We start from the raw sequence: 23,955 nt of genomic DNA on the forward strand, positions 1-23,955 counted from the left end.
GATGTAGAGTCTCGAAAATGACGGACGTCTTCGGAGTAGGCACTGTCAGTGTAATGCCTAGCTTCGCCGCGCCCCTCAACAGGACGTCTTGAAAGGCAACCAGGTCATCTATCGGGGACACCCTGGTGTCCGGCGACCCCGACAGCGTAGGTGAATAGTCCCTGGTCCCAGACGATCTCGTGCGGGAGCGAGATTCGCGCCTCCTATGGCGGTGTCTCGACCTCGTGGAAGATCTGCGCCTAGAGCGAGAACGAGACCTGCCAGCTCTAGGGCGCTCCTTCGGTTTGCGAGGAGGGGTCTTCCGTGGCTTCTCACGGGGACTCTTTGGATCCTCCCGGGGCTTCGGTTTCGGGGTCCCCTTGGGAGGAACAGGCAGTGACGGCAGTGAAGCGGACCTCGGCGGAGGCACCACCGGCCGCGGGGCGGGCCCATGCGGTGGGACCGGAGGTGGAGCAGGATCCTCCGAAGGAAGTGGTGGCACGGGCGGAGGGTCCTCCTTCGGTACGGGTGGAGGAGCAGGAGTCCCGGGTCGAGATGGAGTGTACACTTCCGAGTACACCGAGCCCGGTGAACCTTTAGGGGACGGGTGCGGAGATCCATCCCCATCCGCAGGCGACCTCTTCCTCTTGCGTCCACTGGAAGTGGCGTGACTCCTGGGGCTAGAGCCCCCTCTGCGTCGTTTGGGAGAGGGAGACCTACTCCTCGACGCTGACCGCTGTCTGCTGGACGTAGGACGACGCTTTTCCGGCGGCGAACGGCGCTTCCTGGACTCCGGCGTCGAACGTCGTCCCCTCGACGTCGACCCTCTCATCCTCGGCGTCGAACGTCGACTCCTCGACGTCGATCCCCTCTTGCGCGACCTCTCACGTCGTCCTCTCGACGTCGGGCGGTCCGCCCTCGGCGTCGATCGCCGTCGTCGTCTTGATGTTCCCGACGTCGAGGAGCCCCTCGACGTCGATCGGCGGTGTCGCCTCGACGATGATCGGCGGCGTCGCCTCGACGACGACCGACGGTGTCGCCTCGACGGCGAGCGTCGGTGCCGCTTCGACGGCGAGCGCCGATGCACGTCCCTGCGCCTTCGGCGTCGGTATGAAGACCTCGACGTCGACGGAGAATGGGATCGTTGGCTGGACTTCCTGCCCCCGGGGAGCCCCCCAGGGGCCTCAGCAGAGGCAGAGGGATCCCTCCCAGGCTGCCCAGACCCACCTGCAGCACGTTGGCGCCTATCCTCCAGGCCAGCCAGCCTGATCTTCAATCTGTCCCTGAGTGTCCTAGCAGAAAGTTGCTGGCAGATCACACACTCCTCAGGGCCATGATCTTCTGGAAGGCACACGATGCAGACATCATGGGGGTCGCTTTTGGCCTTCTTCCTCTCACATGCTGGGCACTTAACAAAAAGGCCAGGCATTTCGGAGCCCCAAAACGCCTAAAAAACAGCACAAGGGTGAGAAGAGAACACCAAGCAGTAATCACAGCACTTTTAAAAGTCAAAAAGTGCAAAAACTAATTCAATAAACCCTTGAAAAAGGGAGAGCTCAATGCCAGGGTCCTGTAAGCAGGAGCCGGAAAAAAGAACTGAAAGTAAGTTGGACCTGCTATGCATTCTGGGATACTGGGAGAAGTCTGGAAAGTTCTCTTAAAGGCACAGTATCCTATTTAAGCCACATAATGGCAGCCTATGGGGCTTGTCTGTCCCTACCTTCCTCTCTATCATTCCTGAGTCTTGGACTGGGGGAGGCAGGTTTCTCTATGGTAGAAACTGGCAGGCTGGGCTGTGTGTGGTGATTTTTGGTGGAATTTCTAGTTGAAGTACTGGACAGTGTAGCCTGTGGATATAGGCTGCATTATTTGTCTTTAAATTCTCTCTTAAGTGTCTTTGCAGTTTCTGCATGATTTTGACAACTTAAGAGATTATTTTTGATTGCCGGGGTCCACGCACATGGGCGGGACTATTCACTAGATTATGACTATACACAGAGATCCCCTACTACAGAATGAAAAGCGTTCACAGATCTATAAGCCATACCTTTGGATATCAGGGATGACAAGAAATTTACAACTAAAACGATTCCTGATCCCATGGGATCCAGGTCCCTCTGGAACTACCAACGCAGCCATTTCAACCATGTTGAACAATATCTCTTGGTGGTGCAGTCTTCCAAAGCCTTTGATAAGAGGCATTGAGCTGCCTGTGAAAATCCCAGGACTATCCATTGTTCCCGGTAATCTGCCACACCTTAAGAGACAAGTGAAATGCAGATACCAGAGGGTGCAGCTTCCCCGTGGGATCCAGGAGAACATCTGGGACTACGTGGAGAAGGATTGGAGAACCTCAATTCAGTTTCAGAAGAACTGGATACCATACTTGCGATCTCCAGATCGGAAATATTACCACAAGATCCGTCATTTGGAGTCTCACCTCTGCCGACAAGTCGATGATCATCGTGAACGGGGAAACAAATAGTGTGTCTCTTGATTCCAGTCCAGGAGAAACGCGCCCGTTGCCCCCGCCATGGGATATGTTATCAAGCTGAAGAATCTTTCTAAATCGTGGCCCAGCCAAGAAGGAAACAGGTCGACTGAAAAAAGACCTCATCTCTTGCTGATAGCCTTGAAAAATCAACGAGTGTATTGTCCATAGGCTCGAGTCTTGAAGAGATATGGCATTCCAGTCCACCACTTTGTTTGCCTTGCTAGGAAGATGTTACACGACTAAGGGGATGTTGCGATCGAAGCAGAAGAGCCAAAAACTCTTGGCCAAATCCGCCAACGCCCTCGAGTTTCTCCCTCCTGGGTGATTTATATAACGGACTGCTGACATGTTACCCATCTTCAACAACACACAGCATTAAGTCTTCTCTTTGGTCCAGCAGCATACTGCAAAGAAACCCACTAGGAGTTTGAGACAGTTGATGTTTAACAGTCATTCTTGAGAGGACCACTTTCCTCACGTGGAAAACTTGCAGAAGCGAGAACCCCAACCCTCTTTCCTGGCGTCCGACTCTATAACGATATCCGGGCACAAACGAAAGACTGCTCTCCTGTTCCACGCCTCCATGTGTGTGAGCCACCATCCAATTTCTTTTTTGACTTTCTCTGTCAATGGAACACGCTCAGAGTACATCCCACCCCTGTGGAGATTTTGTACCTTCATGCGTTGAAAGAACCTGTAGTGTAGAGGGCCCGTAAAAATTCCCTGAATTAATGAGGAAAGGATGGCTACCTGATGTGCTACTTGACTCAAGGAGGTCTGTTTCGCGATCACCCTGCTGAGCTTCTGTCTGATTTTCACCACTTTCTTTGTCTAAAAGCTTTGAGCAGCCTAGCGAGATTTGTAGTTTGGTTTGCCCTGTTCCCATCATGCAGTGGGACAGGAACAGACTAATTTGCATACAGCCAGGTTCTGAAACTGGGATGATGCAGTGAGCTAAAAAACGGTGTTGGATCTAGCCCTGATCTCTTGACTGGGTGAGAGCTTTCTGCTTAATTCAGAGACTCTGTCCCTCACCACCCCTTGTTGTAAATATTTTTGTCCACCTTAAGCGTGGAAGGGTATTCTCAGATGTGAGACCCTTGCTCATTGCACCATCAGGATTCAAGCAAACCGGGCCGAAGACGGCTGTAATGCCAGAAACCGGTCCCCGGGAGCTTGTTTCCTTCCCAGTGTAAGAATTGGATTTGTAGTTTGGTTTGCCCTGTTCCCATCATGCACTGGGACAGGAACAGACTAATTTGCATACAGCCAGGTTCTGAAACTGGGATGGTGCAGTGAGCTAAAAAACGGTGTTGGATCTAGCCCTGATCTCTTGACTGGGTGAGAGCTTTCTGCTTAATTCAGAGACTCTGTCCCTCACCACCCCTTGTTGTAAATATAGCGAGATTCTAGGGCAGAACTTAGAAAGGTAGTCTTTAGAGATGGCGTCAACTACTTTTTCGCATTGATGACAAAACCCAGAGCCTCCAACAGGTGCACTGTTGCTTGAAGGTGTGCCGGGAGCTTCTCCTGACACTGATCCATAATGAGGATATCGTCCAGTTAGACTATCAGCCGTATCTCGTGGGAGTACAACTGTTCCATGGGTGGCCTCAAAACCTTGGTGAAGCACCAAGGCGCTGATGAGAGACCGAAAAGGAAGGAAGCAAACTTATAAGTTTGGCCTACCCATACAATTGAATAAACCTTCTGTGTGGTGGTATGATCAGGACCGTGAGTTGAGAAGAATGGAGATCACTTACCGAGTCACTGGAGTGGAAGTTTCCACTGGATCCTCCCCTACTGCCCCTATGGCAAGGTCCTCTGGATGGGTAGACGTTGTGATATTTGGATTGATCTTGCCATTGACCACGTCGAGTGCCCTGACTCTGGAGGGATGGGTGGAGGCCGTGCGGCTGACCGAGCGACCTCTACATCAACTGGCCCCCGAGGAATCCAGAGGGTGGAAAATGTGTTTCATCGAAACTTGGGCCTTCTCCATGGACGTAGAAGTCACCACGAACATGCCCAGTTCTTTCACAAAGGAGTCTCCGAAGAGTTTCCCCTGTGCTACAAGGCCCGCTTCAGACAAGTCAAGATCGCCCAGCCTGGGATTCACTTTTATTAGGAGGGATCTTCGGCATTCGGTGGACAATGTGCAATTAGTGTTGCCCAGGAATATTATTGAAGGTTGTGCCCATCCAGACAGAATTTCAGGGGAAATAAGAGACCCAGACTGCTTTGCTTCCTCCGCCATATCGAGAATCTTAGTAATGGGGCACACAACATCTACCAATTTGTCATGGCATGAGTGCCAAGTGTGGTCTACACCCATCTCTGGGTCTCCAATATACTCCTAAGAAAGTAGCCACCTTCGCATCTATTTCGGGGGTGAAGGCTACATTGCCCCACAGAGGGGCAGGATAATTTTACCCGGAGGCGAGCTGGGGTCTCTTTTCTTGCTGAAATCTCAGCCGTTCTGAGACATAGGTCGCCACTTTGGCTGATGGAGCCCACTTGGAGGAACAAGGGTACATCAACTCAACGGGACCCATCACATCTGAGGTGTACTTAGAGGGGGATTTTGAGGTGGAAGCATCCGGTTCTGGAGATGGACACCACAGCCAAGAGGTGCCTGGACCTCCGTCCGAATGCCTATGAGAATCCTCTGCCCGGGATGAGTCAAACCCAGATGAAAGGTTGTGGCTTGCGACTCTGGGAAGCATGAGAACAGTTGTTGGGAAAGGAACACCCTTTTGAGGTGGTCAAACGCATCCAAATCCACGCCCTGGACATGCTTGCGCTTCACCCCTACGTTTTGGGAGGGTTTAACATGCATAGCTGTTCGTGGCGCAAGAACTTGCACAAGGGGAGGGGGTCCCTTGGGTTAGAACCAGTATAATGGCGAAAAGCCATTACCATGAGCTTATGCTCTATAGGCGCTATAGCTGATGCCACAATCCGATGAATTGACATGTCGCAAAACTAATCATCAAAGGAGAAATAGGGAGGGTTTCCCTCATCGCCCCCATATTCCCCAGAGTGGTGCATATTCCCAAGAGTTGTTAGGGCCGGGGGGGGCTCAGTAAGTTATATAAGTAAGCCACAGGCTGTGCAGTATTTCTGGAACTGTAAACAGCAACTGGAGCTCAAATGCTGACCAGAGGGTAATCCTTGGAACAGTTACGCCCTTTTCTAGTAAGGGCAGAGTGCCTAGGGTGTCCCAGCGTCCTCTAGTGTGTGGAGGACCTCTTCCCACACACATGCCTGCAAGGGCAGTACAATACCTGCACCACGTGAGGAACATTGAAACGTGATCCTGCGGTGCTCTTTGCTAAATTAGGGGGAGAAAAAAATTAGAAAACTGCCCAACAATGACCCCAAAACAATAAAATTGACATAAATATGCACCGAGCTGTTGAGGCACTTAACTTGGGCTGCGGAGAAGAGTAAAAAGAGGGGGCGTGAACAGAGAGAAAAAACTAAAAGGAAACTTACCTTGTTTTGAATGGACAATGTTCTGTTGTTTCTCTTTCCCTAGGGGCCATGGGAATGATAGTTTTTTATAGTATTGTTGAAATGGCTGCTGTGAAATGAAAGCAAAGAAAGAAAGCATCATCTGATCCAGACATAGAATGCCACGGTCATTGAAGAAAATGTTCACAAGCTCACAATACTACCAATTTCTGCTTCTTGACTGTAGAGGGGAACAGACAATTGTGTTTATTAATCTGAATTTCTAGAATAACCTTTTCAAGTCTGAGGCTAAAGCGATAGGTGATTTAGATCATGAAGTGACCAAGTTCTTGTTGCTGGTGGAAGGAAACCTATTCACATTTTAAATTCCTTCACACAGGGGTTTACTCCCAACCGTATGTCCATTATCCCTTTGGCTTGGCAAAGCATTAAAGCCGCCTTGATTAATGCGCGATCTATGGCAAAACATGCGTCGGATATCTCTGAGCTTTTGGTCGATAACCAGCTTGATCTTTTATTCATAACAAGAGATCTAGTTGAATGATTGCTCTGCCCTGGTTATTACCTTGGCCATTCCCACAGGTTTTAAAATTGCCAGGGTTGATCGTAAAACAGGGAAAAGGGGAGGGGTTGCAGTAGTTTTTAGGGAAAATTGGATTTTACACAGAGGCAGTCCAATGACTTTACGGAGGGCGAAGCGATGAATTTCTCCCTTACCATCTCTCCTTATTTTTTACTGGGAGCCACACTCTTATGTTGCTCCCCCCCCCCCCCGGACCCCATAATCCTTTCCTCAAAGCGTTGGTTGAAGCTATTGTGCCTAGAGCCTTAAAGTATACTAATTATTTACTGCTCGGTGATTTTAATATTCATTTTGATTGTAGTGAAATTTCTGATACACATACCCTTAATGAGTCAGTGGATCTTGCCCAACTGACACAGTGGATCAACTCCCCCACCCATAGGGGAGGCCATACTATTGATGGAGTCAGCTCTAATTTTCCTCTGACTGCACTAGATCCCCCTCCCGGTCACTTGGTCTGACCACTTTTTAGTTCAATTTTCTGGGCCCATTAAACCATCTGCCTCTTCTATGAATACGACTGTAGCCAGACCTTACCCCAGCATTGAGCCGGCGGCTTTTGGTAAGGTCTTGGCTGATACACGCCCTGACATCTCAGGAGATTTATTGGAAGCAATCTGCAGTTTCAAGAACTGGATGGCCGACATGGTGGAGAACTTTTCTGTTCCACCAGGCCATAAAAGAGCGAGAAAATTAACATCCCAACCCTGGTTCTCTAAGGAGCTAAAAGGAACAAAAATCCTCATGTAAGAAGCTAGAGCGGCAATGGAGACAAGCTTATTGTCCTCTTGCCAAAATAGCTCTTAGGAAAGCCAAAGGCCACTTTTTCGCAAAGCATGTTGCCCAATCGAAAAACAAATCAAACAGAGGACTTCACCTGGCTCTAAGGTTTTGTGTGAACAGCTTTCAGATCTTTATATTGTTAAATCAAAGACATACAGGATAGTTTTGGGTCCATCATCCAGCATCAGGAGACCTAGGGCCCGATGTAGGTAAATCCCATTTACCGATTTTGAAATACCGAATGCTACCGATTCGGTATTTCAAAATCGGTAAATGGGATGTAGGTCCCAACATCTGGAATAGTTACCGATTCCTTACAAATTCGGTATTTACCGATTCGGTAAATACCGAATCGGTATTTGCTATTGAATCCTATGGGCCTTTGAAGCCCATAGGATTCAATTCAAATACCGAATCGGTATTTACTGAATCGGTAAATTCCGATTTTGTCAAGGGTGCAGGGGGTGTCACTTTGACACCCTCTAGCACCCCCAAAACGGGCATGTGTGCAATGTGGCACACAGACATGCCCTAAGGGCACGTCTGTCTGTCACATGGCACATGTGTACATGCACAGATGTGCATGTACACAGGAATCGGTATTTTACCATGTATTTGTATTCCATGGTAAAATACCGATTCTGTAAGCCATGTGCCAATGTTAAATTGGCTACCTACATTGCATATTCGGTACATATTACCGAATCGGTAAATTTACCGATTCGGTAATGATACCGATTCGGTAAAATTACCAAAAATGTGCCCCTACATCTCGATAGCCCTTTACCGATCGGAAACGGCCGAAAATCGGTATTTTCGGCCGATTCCGATCGGTAAAGGGCTACCTACATCTGGCCCCTATTTCCATCATATAGCCGGTGAACTGGGTTCAGTGCACCCTTCTCTGGCTACATTCTTTTCGGTTCCGCTGTCTGACACCCTGACTATTCTTAAATCGTTAAAATCAGGCTCTCCTACTGACCCCTGCAGGGCAAGGCTACTGGCGGCAGTTGCGGATGTAATCAACTCAGAAGTTAACAAAATTGTTAATATGTCCCTCCTGACTGCTACGATTCCTGAAAAAGCCCTCACTTAATCCTACCACCCGTCTAGCTAGCGCACAATCTCACTCCTCCCGGCTGTGGCGAAGGTGTGTGAAAAGGTCGCCTTTAAGCAGCTCTCGGAGCTTGTTGAGACATCTGGCGACCTCCACCCCGCCCAGTCGGGCTTCAGGGCCTCCCACAGCACCAAGACGGCCTTGGTTGAGATGGCAGAGACTATTAGAGAGTGTCTGGATGCCAGCGGCAGAGCAGTGTTAGTGCTTTTGGATCTCTCTGCTGCGTTTCACACTGTGCCTCATCAACAACTTATGACACGGTTGTCTCATATCGGCATCTCGGGGCAGGTATGGAAGTGGATTGAATCTGTTTTAACCAATAGATCACTGCAAGTATGGTTGCCTCCTTTCTCTTCTAAGCCTAGAAGTCGGAATATGGGAATCCCTCAGGGCTCTACACTGAGCCCCCTTTTGTTTAATATTTATATGACACCCCTGGTCTACCTGGCAGAGGAGCTGGGCGCTAAAATCATAGCGTATGCTGTTGATATCCAGCTCCTCTTCACGTGGAACAAAACTGACTCCTCTCCGACAATTGCTAAAAATTGCCTTGCTGAAGTATTTAAGTGGCTAGCAAAGGCCCAACTGAAATGTAACAAAAAGAAATCGGAGGTGCTCATTTATGGTTCCTCCCCCCCGCATTTCAGGGAGGACATTTGGCCTGTGGGCTACCCTATGCCCAGCTCCTCGGGGTGCCCGTCGAAAAATCTAGGGGTCTGGTGAGGATTTTAAATTTCTCCCCCAGATTAACAAGCTGGCAGGTGTGCGTTTTGGCACATTGAAACGTTTAAAGAAGTTCCTGCCTCTTTTGCCTAAAAATGGCTAAGGAAATGGTGACCCGCGCACTCATTCTGTCAAGGCTACATTACGCCAATCAAAAAAGAAAATGATCCTTGGAGATAAATCACAACCATTTCCACTCTAGAGAGTATTATATGAACTGTGATTTTTACCTTATTGTTTTTGTGTCCATCTACGGATTTTTCCGAGATTTTTAATAATTATGAGAAAAACTCTTTAAATAAAACTGTGTATGCACTACATTTCTGTTTGGGGTTAAATTTGTGTGCCAATGATAAACAGCATTGGGCAGTCTTGAAGTGAATAAGGGTAACATAGAACAGACCGGGTGAGTGTTTCTAGAGTGGAAGTGGTTGTGATTTATCTCCAGGGATCATTTTCTTTTTTGAATGCCCTGTACCCTGAAACAAGTTGGGCCATCTCTCTTTTTGTCTACTAGGTTATGCCAATGCCTTGTACATTGGTCTCCTGGCATACCAGCTAAAAAAGCTGCAGATTGTTCAGAACGCGAAAGTGAGAGTTTTGTTGGATATGCCAGGGTAGATCCAGTGCTAGTCAGAACCTTTGTGATCTACATTGGCTCCCGGTCGAGCAGCGGGTTCTGTTTAAGGCTCTCACACTTGTTCACAGTGCCCTTTATAAGACCGGGCCTCAATATCTTAGGAGACGTTTTTCGTTCTAAATACTGTCTCGACTGCTTCGATCTACAGGCTAATCTAATGCCTTGCTGTTGTTCCTAGGTACTGCCTGATTAGACTAGGTTGCAGTTCCCTTTCGTTTAAAGCGGCCATGACCTGGAATACCACGCCCTTTACACTACGTAATATTGAGAGCCTTAGGCTGTTCAAAAAACAGTTAAATCCCTGCTATTTAAGTAATCATACATCGGGCCAACCCTTTTCCTTCTCTACCATTTGGCATTCACGCAGGGACACTTCCGAGTAGCTGTGCGCGTTTAAATGGAGTCTAACATAACATAACATAACATAACAGGAGAGTTCAATGAACACAGATGAGCATACCCTGAAAGAGTTGTGTGGACTAGCAGATCTTGAGAAGTCTGACATATTGCACTTTGCCCATAGTGAGAAGGACAATGCATTAAATATTTTTACTATTAAATTTAACTTTTTACATGTGGTGATTTACTTACCTCATTGCTTCCTATGCCTCCCATATTTGCTGGAAATGGTCATGCCAATACAATCAACTTTATTTTGGTGTCAAGAAACAGTTTTTAATGTAAACATTTTGATACATAAATTGTCCAAGCGACCATAATGCTCTATCATTGATCCTTATGGTGGCAAGAAGGATAACATTTGATCTGTTACTCTCTGCGCATAGGGACTTACAGCATAATGGCCTTACTATCAAATGGAGCTCTACTGATCCGGATAATTTCTTAGGATCTGTAATTAGGAAAAATAAATGCCTGGTTGATTGCTGTCTTAATGAGGAAGCTGGACCTGAGTAAATATTAAATTCTTATGGACTGCTTACTGAGAGAATTGCCTCTGCATTAACAAAAAAGGGCCGGTGTTACAGGCCCTAAGGGGTGGTTCTAAAGGGAGTGTTCAAAGGCCAACAAACCTTTAAAATTGGCTCTTCACTGTACTCCGAGGAATTCTGCCTCAGTTAAATGTCAGCATTTTATTTATTTATTTATTTATTTTATATTCTTATAAAGCGCCAGACTAGACCCCCGAAGGGGTATCTCCGCGCTATTGCTGCGACAAAGAGAGTTCTGATTTAAATTGTATGTCCAAACTGAAGGTAGAAAGCTACAGGGCGTTATTTGCTAGGGTACGGATAGGTTTTTAAAATTTTCCGGAAAGTCAGGTGACTAGAGAGAGATCTTAATTCCGGGGGCAGAGAATTCCAGAGTATTGGTCCGGCATGGGCTAGTGCACGGCCGCCTTGTCTGGTCTTTTTTACTCTGGGTACTTGCAGTAACTGCTGATGACTGGAGCGCAAAAGGCGCCCTGGAGTGTAGGGCTGGAAGATTTTGGTCATGTATTTTGGGCCCTCCCCTATAATACTCTTATGGATAGTACATAGCGTTTTAAACTGGACTTGTTTCCTCACTGGAAGCCAGTGGAGTCTCATCAGCAGGGGACATGAGGGTGTCCTTGGAGGGGCATTCAGGATAATCCTTGCAGCTGTATTTTGGATTACTGAGTTGCTCCTCGTTAGCTCCAAGGAGCAAACCGTTGCAGTAATCAACCCTGCTGATGACAAGAGCCTGTACAAGCGTCTTTCTGTGATGGTCCGGTATGTAGGGGAAGACACGTCTTAGCATACCAATAGCCCGAAAGCAGTTTCCAGCAACTTGGTTAACGTGGCCTTTAAAAGTAAGTTGCTGATCAAAAAGCACTCCCAAGTTCCTGACTGTACTCTTGGGAATGGGGACAGGGCCCAGCTCTAAGGGCCACCAGTCGGATGCCCAGTGTGTCGCCGCTTGCCCAAAACACATGACCTCCGTCTTCCCTACATTACACTGCAGACAGTTAGATGACATCCACTCTGCAATGGCTCTCATGCCATCTGCAAAAGATCTTTTTATTGCAGGTGTAAGGTTTTTGAAGGGAAAAAGGAGTTGGGTGTCGTCGGCATACGACACTGGGGTGAAGCCGAAAGATCTTGCTAAGTTGGCTAAGGGGGCCACATACACATTGAAGAGTGTAGGACTCAAGCACGAGCCTTGTGGCACTCCCTTATTGAGCTCCCTAAGAGTGGATTTATGGGAGCCCAGCCTAACTTCTTGATAACGACCAGTCAAAAAGCTCTTCATCCATGCCAGAGCCTTTCCCTCTACACCCACCTCGCCTAGGCGGTTGAGGAGCACCGTGTGAGACACCGTATCAAAAGCGGCGGAAAGGTCCAGCAGCACCAGAATCATTGAGCTGCCATCATCCAGTGCCATTTTGATGTTGTTGGTCACCGTCTGAAGGGCTGATTCTGTGCTGTGGTTTGGCTTGAACGCTGATTGCGAATAGTCCAGGCCGTCCGTCGCCTCAAGATGTTGAGAGAGATAGGTGTTCACGTGCCTCTCCGTAACCTTGCCCAGGTAAGGTAGGAGGGAGATAGGTCGTAAATTGGAGAGGTCTGTCCATGGGGAAGATGCCTTTTTTCTAATCGGGTTCACCACCGCCTTTTTCCAGTCTGCTGGAAACTGACCTTTTGTTAGTGAGATGTTAACCAAGTCTAATATGGGAGGTCCCAGGAGGGAAATCATGGGGCCAATCATCTTGGCAGGAATAAGGTCACTTGGCGACCCTGATTTAATTTGGCTGCAAAGGGAGAGGAGCTCTGTATTAGTAATTGGGGGAAAGGATGTTAGAAGTATTTTATTGTTGTTTGATGCCAGGGTCAGAGGATGACCATTGGTAGTTTTATTTATAGCGCTGTTGGCTGCTACTATTTTTTCATAGATGTTATTTATTTTATCCTCAAAAAATGTCGATACTTCATCGCATAGGTCTTGTGAGAAGTCCTCTGAGCTCTCACATGCGGTCGGTTTAATAAAGTTCTGCAGGATATTAAAAAGCTCCTTAGAGCAATTGCCTGCTTGTGATATCTGTAGCGTTATGTGCTGTTTTCTGGCAAGTTTAATATTCTTGTAGTACTTTGATTGAGCGTCTAAGAAAACTGCTCTGCTACTCTCGGCTTTCCTTTTTCTCCAGGCTTTCTCAGCTCGCCTACAGTTTTGCTTTTCTGCTCTCAATTCGTGGGTATACCAGCTGTCTTGTTTGGACACAGGATACTGTTTATGCTTTTTTAAGGGGGCTACAATGTCGATGGCTTGCTTTATAGAAATGTTAAGAAAGCATTAGAAAAAGACAATTGCTTGGGGCAAAAAAAAGTTGGGCGGGCGCCATGCAGGTACTTGTTAGGGATGAATCCCGTAGTTGGTCAAGTTCTGTGGTGGATTGCTGTGGAAGTATGTTCTCAAAGAAGTGTCATAGGTGTAGTTTGCACATAAACTTAACCCCTGCCATGCTTGTGACGGAACCATTCCGTCATGGGTCATGGTTGGGCTGTGCTGATGAAGGAATGGTTCTGTCATGACCACGCCCACGATTGGAATGTCCAGCACAGAAGCGGTTAAGGATGAAGCCTGGGAAGAGTTGGGCTGCTTTCTGGAGGGAGATTCATGCACCTTTCTTTAAGGATACAGACAATCCAAGTTTGGTATCTTTTATACCTCCAGAAGAGTGGTTCGTTTTTCTAGTATTCTTTCGACCTCCCTATACAGAGTTAGAGCTGTATCCCCTTTTTCTGCTCACTGTATCTCTTCTAGTAGGGAGAGGTGTGTTTTTTTTCTATTGAAGAAGTAAACAATGCCCTTACGAAGAGCAGGAAGGGAAAAACTCTAGACCTTGATGGGGGACCACTAGGTCTATTCCTGGGGAATATTGATTTGCGGGCTCCCCTATCAACAAATGTGCATTACTCTCTGTCTATGACAGGTACTCTGCCTACCTGGAATTTTTTCATAATTGTTCCTATATTAAAAAAAAGGAGTAGGGCAGATCCGGGCTGTTATCAGCCCATCTCCCTATTCAACGCTTCTTTGAAGTCAGTAGGAAGAATAGCTCTTCCTCTCCTTCAGGACTGGGCAGACGAGCATCAGATTATCGCATTGATGCAATATGGTTTCTGAAAAGGAACAGACACAGTGGAGCAATGTTTAAACCTCTTCCTTCTGATTGACAAATAGGTTAAGGCTAAAAATATAAACTGCAGTAGGTCTTTCAACACGAACTTAGACCCAGCTAACAAGAAATCAAATGCATACGTTTTAAAAGGTGAGAAAATTCATTTGACCCCTACTTTTATATAACTAGGTTATTCCCTTTAATATTTGATAATAGGAATAACTGGATTAATTAAAAGGTACATTAGGAAACTGCATTTCGAAAAAACAATCAAGGCTGTTAAAGGTTTTGCCACCAAGTTCGGGAGTAAGCTATTGAAAACGTTTTTGGAGATCTATGCCCCTAAATGTATTCTGGTGCGAGCTATGGGGATGGGCTTCGGGTCATATCAATGGGTATGAATTACAGAGAGTGGAGAATCAATTTCCCAAAAGTCTCCTGGTGGTACCGCCCAGTAGTAGTTCTACCATTTGCCATCAGAAGCTATGGCTGCTCTTTCTAGAAGATCCTATAGCGATTGCTCCCATACGCCTGTGGAATTCTATCTAGTCTATCTATCTATCTAGTATTTAACAGGGAGATAGTAAGGGACTGTGTAAGTTTAGATCTAGCTAGAACCATCCTGACGCTTGAGTAGGTTACGTGGGTTTGCCGGGAGATGGGTGTGGGTCTGTATGTCAATGATCCAGAAAGCATGCAGTTACTCAACAAGGATCATTATTGATTTCACAGACTTACTATTAGAAATAGTTGCGATGAACTGAAGGCAACCATGTCTAGACATGCTACCCTGTTAACCTGTAGCGGCTTACAGTCATACATCAATAGGTGGCCTAACCAACATCATAGGTATCTTAACGAGATCTCGTTTCAACAGCTTTAATTTTTTTTTGTGTCTTTCCCTTTGAATCATGATTGGTCAGTATATTTACTCCCCCCCTCACCTTCCCCGGTCTCTGCGATTTGCGATAAAGAAAAAGCACCTTATGCTTACTTTTCTTTTGTAAGTTCTATGTGCTTCCCTGGAAGTGTTTCATCATAACTTCGTTAAAATGTTGTGGCTTTTCACAATGTTTACAACACAGTCAGAGAGAGTAGGGTCCAAGGGAGATATTTTGAGACCAAACACAGTTATAGCCCCTCAACGAAACACTATAAACAATGATAATAACTGTGGGTCTAAGGAAACTCAGAACTCTGTATTCAAAAAATGTGTCTTGTCCACTACCTGATACGCTAGGACCCTTCACTTTGTGATATGGAATCCCATCAGTTACTCTATCTGGACCGCCCTATTTATCATCATTTGGGCCAGTCTCAACAGGTGGTATGTCCACAGCGCATACTCAGTACATACCAATATAGGTAACTGAAAAGCAGTGCACAAAAATTATAACAAGTGAGAGTGAGTGGTTTAAAAATGGATAGTGGTTGCAAAGAGAAACTTTAATGAGACGCAATCCACTTCCAAGATTAAAAGAACGTGGAGTGCAAAATAACAGTAGTTTCAACAAATATCTACTGCCTGTTTGTAGAGGTCGACATGTTTCTGCAGTTGTAGATACTGAGTGTATCTCCTGCTTCCTCAGGACCAAGATTGTATTTTGCTACTGCTTACAAAACGTGAGTGTGTGTTTAACAAAATTCAAATAAACATTAGGATATCACCTGATAAGGCCTTCTCAATGCTCCTGTTAAGTAGAAGCTGATTGCCACAGGAGGAATGAAGCAAGTGTGGAGGACACATAAAAAAGAAAACAGAGAGGAACACATTAAGGAAGAATTATCTGTCATGAGTTTCCATTGCTAGCATTGTTTATGTACTCGCAATATTCCGGGTACACAGCCCAACCATTTCTGATTTGTAAATGTCTCTCACTCACCTAGAGTTTGAGAGACCGGTGCTGCTCCTCGCCTGGCCACAGCTCAGGAATCGGGGGCACCTCTCTAATGTTGACAAAAAATAATAGACCACAAAGAAGACCAGTGAGAATGCCTCATAGTGACCACCAATCCTCAAATCCCAAACCATTAAATTCAAGCAGTCGATTAAAACTGTTGTTGACAACATCTCTTATGGCACATGCCTTCAGTGCTTATTTGTTAGGAGCACCCAAAAGGACATTGTGCCATAAAGTTAGGAAGATGTAAAGAGTTTATTCGTATGTAAGTCTATAAGCCCGAGACTCAGGGCAACAGGTATTAAACCTATATTAGACCGTTAATGCCGCTGCTAAGATCACTTGATTGCAGCACATTTTTAAATCCATTCGTAAAGAGTGCTACATCGTAGTTGACATATTGATGTCACAGAGGAGCGAGGTTACAAAAGCTATATTTGAGACAGTGTTATTAAGATTTACAAAACACACCCCTCGCCGGGTGTAAAGTGCGCTGGTGATAAGGCTAGGTACCAGCCCATCTAAGATGCCACAGTCTTTATGGTTAGAAAACGGGGATCACTACTCGCAAAATTGTATGCGTTCTCAAAAGCGCCGTGCGAACAAGTTAACCTACCTGTCCGTCGATACCCCAGTCAGGCATCTGCGCTGTACGGGGAGGCGGCGAGGAGAGCTTTCTCACCGTTTTTCTAGATGCGGAAGTGTTGGTTTATTCCGGCATCGTGTTAGTGCGCATGCGCCAATATTCTGTCGCGCAACTGACTACGTGTCAGTGCAGCGCCTGAAACTTCTGGGAAATGTAGTCAAAACATCGAGTGTAGTTGACGCGATGTTACAATTAGTAATGCGAGTGATAAGGAAGGTAATATAAACACATGGCATTAATCAAAGAGTTGGAATTATAGAGTTCCAAAGCAGTGTGAACTCGGGCACTCGGATAATGCACCTCAACGCTCAGGGCCGAGCCGATATGAAGGATTGTTACCAGTTTCCGCAACTTCATGGGGGAAGAAAGAATATCTTTAGAATGTATGATTTGTATATATACAGGATCAAACAAGAACCGCACGGTTTAGGTAGTATTACAGACCACCCATTTTAAGCACCGTTATTAAACAGCGGATGACCCTGAGATACTCGTAAGACAGACAGTCCATTGCTGAGTTCCTGAGATATAATGTTTGGTGAATATATAGAACAGAACAATAATCTCAGTATGCACTCAAGTGTGGCAAGGCGTATAGGATTAGTCCTAAAGGTGAATTGTACGATATGTACATTATCATGTCACAAAAATTGAGAGTACACACAGCTGACATTGCTACTTGGAGATGTAGATACTGGAGGTCGAGACATGGCATCACTCTATAATGAGGCCCACGGTATGTCCTCATTCAGGCCATTTTTGTCTGTATTCAGACAGTATACCCATTTTTGCTCCAGTTTGAAAAGGTATTTCGTGATGTCCACAATATGCGGGGGGATCCGAGGTTGTTCTAACACGGTCCATGAAAAATCTGTGGGTGTATGTCCCACCTCTAAAAAGTGGTTCGTGAGTCGGGTCGCTTGCTTCTTGCATCGGATCGTGCTCTTATGTTCCGATATCCTTACTTTTATTTTTCTTGATGTCATTCACACGTATTGTAGAGGACAAGAGCATTTGATGAGGTAGATAAGGTTGGAACTGTTGCAGTTGGTGAACTGCTTCTGTTCCCACTGTCTGGAGGTCCCGATGTCAATGCTTGTTGTGTGTGCCGTTTGTGCACATAAGGCACAATTCCCGCAGGGGTGGTGACCTACCACTGGTGGAAGGTCGCATAGAGTGCCCACTTGATGAATTTTCTTTGGACCAGGTCTAGTATGTACTAGCCGGTCTTTGAGACTTGATCCTCTTTTGTACGCAAATAGAGGTACAGGCAGGTTGTCAGGGCCAGTGTTGAGGATCCTCCAATGTCGTTTTACAATTTTCATGATGGCATTGGACCGTGTATTGAATGTATTTACAAATGCTATCCTCTCATTCTTCGGTTTCGGGAGAGTGACTTCTAAGAGGGATTCGCGATTATTGTTCGAGGCTTTTTTTTTGGAATCACGAACCAATTTCTTAGGGTATTTCTTGTTGCGAAGACAAGATTCAAGTTCTTCAGCGTGCTTGTTAAAGCCCTCCTTAGTGCTGCAATTGCGCTGAATACTCAAGAACTGCCCAAAGGGCAGATTGTCCCTGAGGGCCTTAGGATGACAGCTATCATATTGGAGCAAGGAGTTTCTTGCCATGGGTTTCTTGAACAGTTCGGATTCAAGGCCCCCTGTGGTTGCTGTGATCCGAAGGTCCAGGAATGCCAAGGTGGTTCTAGAGAATTCAATAGTGAAACGTAAGAACGTATTTTGATCGTTCAACCACTGATGGAAGATGTTAAGTTCGTCCACAGTTCCACGCCACACGACCAGAATATCATCTATGTAGCGTTTCCAAACCTTTATTGATGGTAAGTACGGGTTTGTAGATAATACACACTCTTGTTCAAACCTATGAACCTATAGGTTTGCTAGGGACGGGGCAAAAACGCTGCCCATACTGGTCCCTGAGGTCTGAAGGAACACTGTGTCTTCGAACTGAAAGAAATTTTCTTTCATCGCCATAGTGGCGAGTTCCATAATGAAAGATACTGGAGTGATGGAGTCCCAAGTTTGTTCGCGTAGTAGTGACTCTACCACCTCTAGTGTCTCGTTTTGCGATATTGAGGTGTAGAGAGACTCTACATCAAAGGATACTAAGAGATCCAAATTGGTGTCAAACTCAATATCGGGTAAAGTTCTCAACAGATCTTTCGTGTCTTGAATATAAGTTGGCATCAGCTTCACCAGGGGTCGCAAAAAGATGTCGACAAAAGTCGATAAGGGTTCCAAAACAGACCCGATGCCAGAAATTATGGGACGTCCTGGTGGAGGGCGTTGTGCCTTGTGAACTTTCGGGAGCACATAAAAATATGGCATCACCGGATTGGAAGTGCACAGGAAAGAGGCTTCATTTGCCGTGATCTAGCCTTCTGACAATGCCTCCTCAGTGAGATGTTTGATTTGCAAAGAGAGCCTCCTAGTTGGGTCTGTTGACAAAGGACTGTACGATTTGATGTCACTGAGTTGAGACATTCCTGTCTATAGGTGCTTGTGTCTAGCAGGACCGTAGCGCCACCTTTATCTGCAGGTTTAATGATAACTGCATCATCTTTAGCTAGACCCATCAGGGCCTGCTGTTCCTGCCTTGAAAGATTCATGAATGAGTTAGTCTTGGTAAACAGAGTCTGAATGTCATGTCTTACTGCTTCCTCAAAGGTTAACACCTTCGTTGGGATGGTGTGTGGTAGAGGCATGAAGTTGAAAACCTTTCTTAACCCTGTATTAGTTTCAATGGAAGGGCTCTCAGAATTCAAAAAGAAAAAATGCAGTCTGATCTTCCTGAAGAACTGGGCCAACTCAATGTTGGTCTGAAAAGGATCTCCCATAGTAGTCTGGACAAAACCTAGTCCTCGGTTCAGCACTTGGGTCTCGGTAGGGGTGAGCTCCCTAGAGCTTAAGTTGATTATCAAACTGTCTCTGTGCTCGTGCCCGCTTGTTCCTGGGGTACTTGTTTGCCGCTCCGTAGACCCATCGATTGTGGAGGTACTGACCACTGTACTGTTCCCCGGGATGATAGTCTTCTGCCTCTTGTTCTTCCTTGGCCAAACCCTAAAAAAGGTTGCATGTTCTGATGGTGAGGGAAAGGCATCGGGCCAAAAGGTCTCTAAATATCTCCCTTGGACCCTACTCTCTCTGACTGTGTTGTGATTTAAGAGCAGTTGTTTGACTGCGGGTCCTTTCTTTTCTTTAAAACTTCTTTTTACAGTCCTAAATAGTGTGAAGCTGTGCTCCACTGTAGTATCCCAAACCAATAGACCTTAACTTTGACAGTGTTTGCCTCAACTAGACGACCGCCATCTCTTGATCTTTGACCAGATAATGGCGACCAACCTAGGCTTGGCCTTTGAGGAAGAAATCCAATCCATTTTGAGTGATAACCCCAGTATGCTTGAATCAATGCCAGCCCCACCTGTGATTAATGAAGATGGGTGGCCAAAAAATTTTAATACTGAAAAAAAGCTATTCCCGTACCTGTGTACATGGGATTGCCATGGCTGAGTATCTCCGGGGCAATTGTGCTCCGTCGGGATTGATTGTTACCAATGCCCCAAGACTTTTTCTCGACGATAAAGATTTTTTACGCGACTGGTCACTAATAGCATGGAAATGCACTCGTGACTGGCTCGTGTTGATAATCAAAACAGCTAAACGTATCTCCCGATAAATTGCTTGTGGAGATTCAGATACTGGAAGGTCAAATTAGGACTAAGATCACAGCGAAGCTGTTTACCAAACAACAAGACGAAAACAACAAAACTTCCAAAGAATTTAAGGACTCCATCCTGTTTGCAAAGTTGGAAAAATGCAAGAAAGATCTGGACAGATTCGCTATGGATAAGGTGTATCCTTACACCAGCGCCACTTATGTACCGCCCACTTACAACAGGAATGGACGCAGAGGAGGTTCCACCTACGGTACATCGACCTCTGAGGACAACTCCAGTGACTCGGATTCCAGTTTTCAAGGCAACCCTACTAACCAACAAAGAGGTAGAGGAAACAGAAGGAACTGGAGAGGCCAAAATTATGGTCCCAATCAATTTACTCCTTGGTGGTCACCGAATCCATGGATGACAGGAGGACCCCCCCCCTCCCCCCCCCCAACCTATGGGCCCTTTTCAAAGCTGACGTTACACGGATTGATGTGACTCTAATCCCGTGTTTTGCTTAATGTTGTTTTAGGCTGCGGGCGGTCTGACTAGAAACGGAGACAAATTCAGTCCGTCGGCCGTATTGTTTGTGAGACGTGATCGATGACGTCTTTCGAAGTTTGTGCAGTATATATCTATACGCACAAGAAAACTGTTTTAAAGGTAATCGAGATTAGTGATGGCTATTCTATTTTACTACTAATGTAAAAACATTTAAACCGTTTGACTGTAAAATACAATATGGTGCAAATACGTATATCTGCTGCCATTGATTAAATTCTTTAACGAATTCCGACACAGCACAGAGTAGGTAGGTTACCATAGCAAGTATATTTTGAATGTATATGTCAACACTAGATATAAAAACGGTCGCATAAGGGTTTAAGAGTGTAAGATCCAAGGTAGAAAAGACTAACAAAATATCTCACACCGACAATAATGTGCGCTACTCACTGGCCCCTCGTATGTGTTTTGTCAAAACCATTAGAGCCATGGCACATCGCTTATTATGGCATATTCACTATATTCACCTTATTTACTACAGGATATGCACCTGAGGCATTACCTGTTATGTACGTTTTGTGAACATCGAAACAAATAGTTATAGATGGATGGGGACAAGTTGTAGTCCACGTCTGAAATCTGAAAGTAAGATCTTTTGGCGGGTGTAAAAAAATCTTTTGAGTACACCACTAATCATTTACCAACCTTTGTAGGTACACTCTGAAGGTGGCCGATTATTGTAAGCAGTGGACTGTAAGCAACGTTGCTTGATATTTGTCAAGGTAAAGAAATTACCATTATATTATGTATATATGTGTCCCAGACTTAATGTAGCAAGGTCCCAGACTCCATCGACTAGCTATGAGTCTCCTGGGTTTTTGGATCCACAACAGACTTAATAGATGTTGGGCTTATGAAATATGAATCATTGATACCATCCACTGTCTAATTCATAAAGGAATATAAATGACATGATAATTAGTGTCCACAAATGCTTTTGGTTGACATTGTGAATATATAAATACAAAGGAAATCCTATGAAAACCCACAGGTTTTATGGTGTGAGTGTCATGTATAGGAGCAGTTTTGTAATCATATGCTTTAATGTAGAATTGTTATAGTCATATGTTGTATATCTTATTTTATGTATTTTTACTTTCAGATATTGTTTTAAAGTGGGATATCACTATTTTAATCCTGAGGAAGGTTTTTGGCCTTGAATATATGTGTGCCATAACCGAAACACGTCGATGCTCTTTTTTGTGGAGAAACATTAAGTAATAGAAATAAGAAGCTCATGTCACTGTGAAATCTGATATACCATCCGGAGCATATCTTATTGAACTATTGAAACTGGTGTTCCTTTTCTCCCTTTTTAATTGGAATTGTTTTCCTTTTATATTGTCCCATTTTTGTGTAATGAATTTATGATGTATTACAATGTGTTTATTTAAATCTGGTTTTTAATTTACTGAAATAAAATGTACATTATTTTCCGTATGACTATTGCATGTTTTTCATTAACTGCTCCTTGCTTGTGAATGTGTGTAAATTCTTTTCATGTTTAGTGTAAAACTGTGGTTTGCTTTTAAGTTCACCCAAAGGGGAAAACTTTATTGACAGTTGTGTCTTTTGGTACCCTACCCCTTTTGGTTTGTTTGGGTCCCTCTCTTTTGTTAGAGACCTCTACAAACAGGCAGTAGATATTTGTTGAAACTACTGTTATTTTGCACTCCAAGTTCTTTTAATCTTGGAAGTGGATTGCGTCTCATTAAAGTTTCTCTTTGCAACCACTATCCATTTTTAAACCACTCACTCTCACTTGTTATAATTTTTGTGCACTGCTTTTCAGTTACCTATATTGGTATGTACTGAGTATGCGCTGTGGACATACCACCTTGAGACTGGCCCAAATGATGATAAATAGGGCGGTCCAGATAGAGTAACTGATGGGATTCCATATCACAAAGTGAAGGGTCCTAGCGCATCAGGTAGTGGACAAGACACATTTTTTGAATACAGAGTTCTGAGTTTCCTTAGACCCACAGTTATTTTCACAATGTTTACCAGCTTTTAGGTATTTTCAGAAACTCCAGTCAGTCTAAATTTGAATTTTTATTGCAAGATATCTGAGGGAAGTCAAAAAGATCAGACATTTATTACCGCCGGAGTGCAGTTTTACTAGAGATGGGGATTGTTTTAGCTATATTGTTGTTTTTTTAGATCTATTCTTGTCTTCGTTTTTACGGTTTCTTTTTAGGCTTACATTAATTTATGTTGATGAATTTTTATGCAATTTCTGTGTATTTTTTTCTGTAACTTTTATGGCTTGGCCGTGACCTGCCAAATAAAGATTGATTGACTTGGCCTCACCTCACAACCTGTTTTGATCTAAGTTGGCATTTACAATAAAATCAGAAGTTTGTTTTCTCACTGCAACAGCCCAACATTTCAAGACAGTTCGTTATGTTTTTTCAAAAGTAGGCGTTCACTTTCCACAAGGGAGCGAAACAGGTGCTTTGTATAGTTATTGTTATAATTGTAAGGGAAGGCCGCTCAATATTCATTTGAAGATTCAACATGTAAATAATGATTCTTCAATGAAATTAAAAGTAATAAGACATCCTCACTGGGGCATATAATCTTTGGCACTTTCCTATGCACAGACATAGGAAGGAAAAAGCCCAGGGCATGCGCTACTTTCATGTCATAACATTTTGTCCAGGACGCTTTGCATTTGGAAATATTTACGTCATTTGCAATTTGCATTGGTCGCAATTTAGTACAAAGCATTTTGCCTAACATCACCTGTGCATTTCCAGGCTCTTTCTATGAAACTGTGCAAACAACGCTACTTTTGTAATACGAGGGTGCCAATTCAAACACAAGTGTTTGCCTACAGGTTAGGGGATGAAGATGGTGGACAGGACAGATGGCTTTGAAAAGCTGGGCATTGAATAGAATGGCGCCTATATGGCAACAAACACCCTCGACTGAGAGAAGTAACATTTTGACTGAACAGCCCTACCCCACTACCCCTGAAATAGTTCACAATAGGTCTGGCTTTAGATTGCAGCTTCAACGTTTGACTTCCCACATGGGTTCTACTGTCTTATTCTTTGTTGAAGGACCTGCTCACTATTTGATACTTTTGAACCTTGCCTGTCGATTGTCCCTCAATCACTTCTAAGTAGATTCTAGGGTGTATTTACTGTTGCTGCATTTCTTATGTGCAGTGCTTAATTTGTGAAGGAATGAGTGCCGGTGCCCAACTCTCTGTACAGAAGAATGCTGCCGGTGCAATGAAATGTTGGTGGCCCAAATACC

The 23,955-nt window shown here is 44.9% G+C and overlaps 1 protein-coding gene across 3 annotated transcripts in view; it reads right to left on the reverse strand.

The window, feature by feature from the left end:
* The window catches only part of YAE1 (YAE1 maturation factor of ABCE1), a 618,218-nt gene that overhangs the window by 177,157 nt on the left and 417,106 nt on the right, over positions 1 to 23,955 (reverse strand). Inside the window, exon 1 of one of the 3 annotated variants that reach the window (XM_086964859.1) lies at positions 5,972 to 6,054. The exons of the other annotated variants lie outside the window; for them this stretch is intronic. The gene's annotated coding sequence lies outside the window, so the exon portion shown is untranslated. Of the gene's footprint in view, positions 1 to 5,971; positions 6,055 to 23,955 lie in introns of those variants that run through there. 3 annotated transcript variants of the gene reach the window in all.

Source organism: Lissotriton vulgaris, chromosome 4_1 (genome assembly GCF_964263255.1).
Source record: "Lissotriton vulgaris chromosome 4_1, aLisVul1.2, whole genome shotgun sequence".
Taxonomy (NCBI): Eukaryota; Metazoa; Chordata; class Amphibia; order Caudata; family Salamandridae; genus Lissotriton; species Lissotriton vulgaris.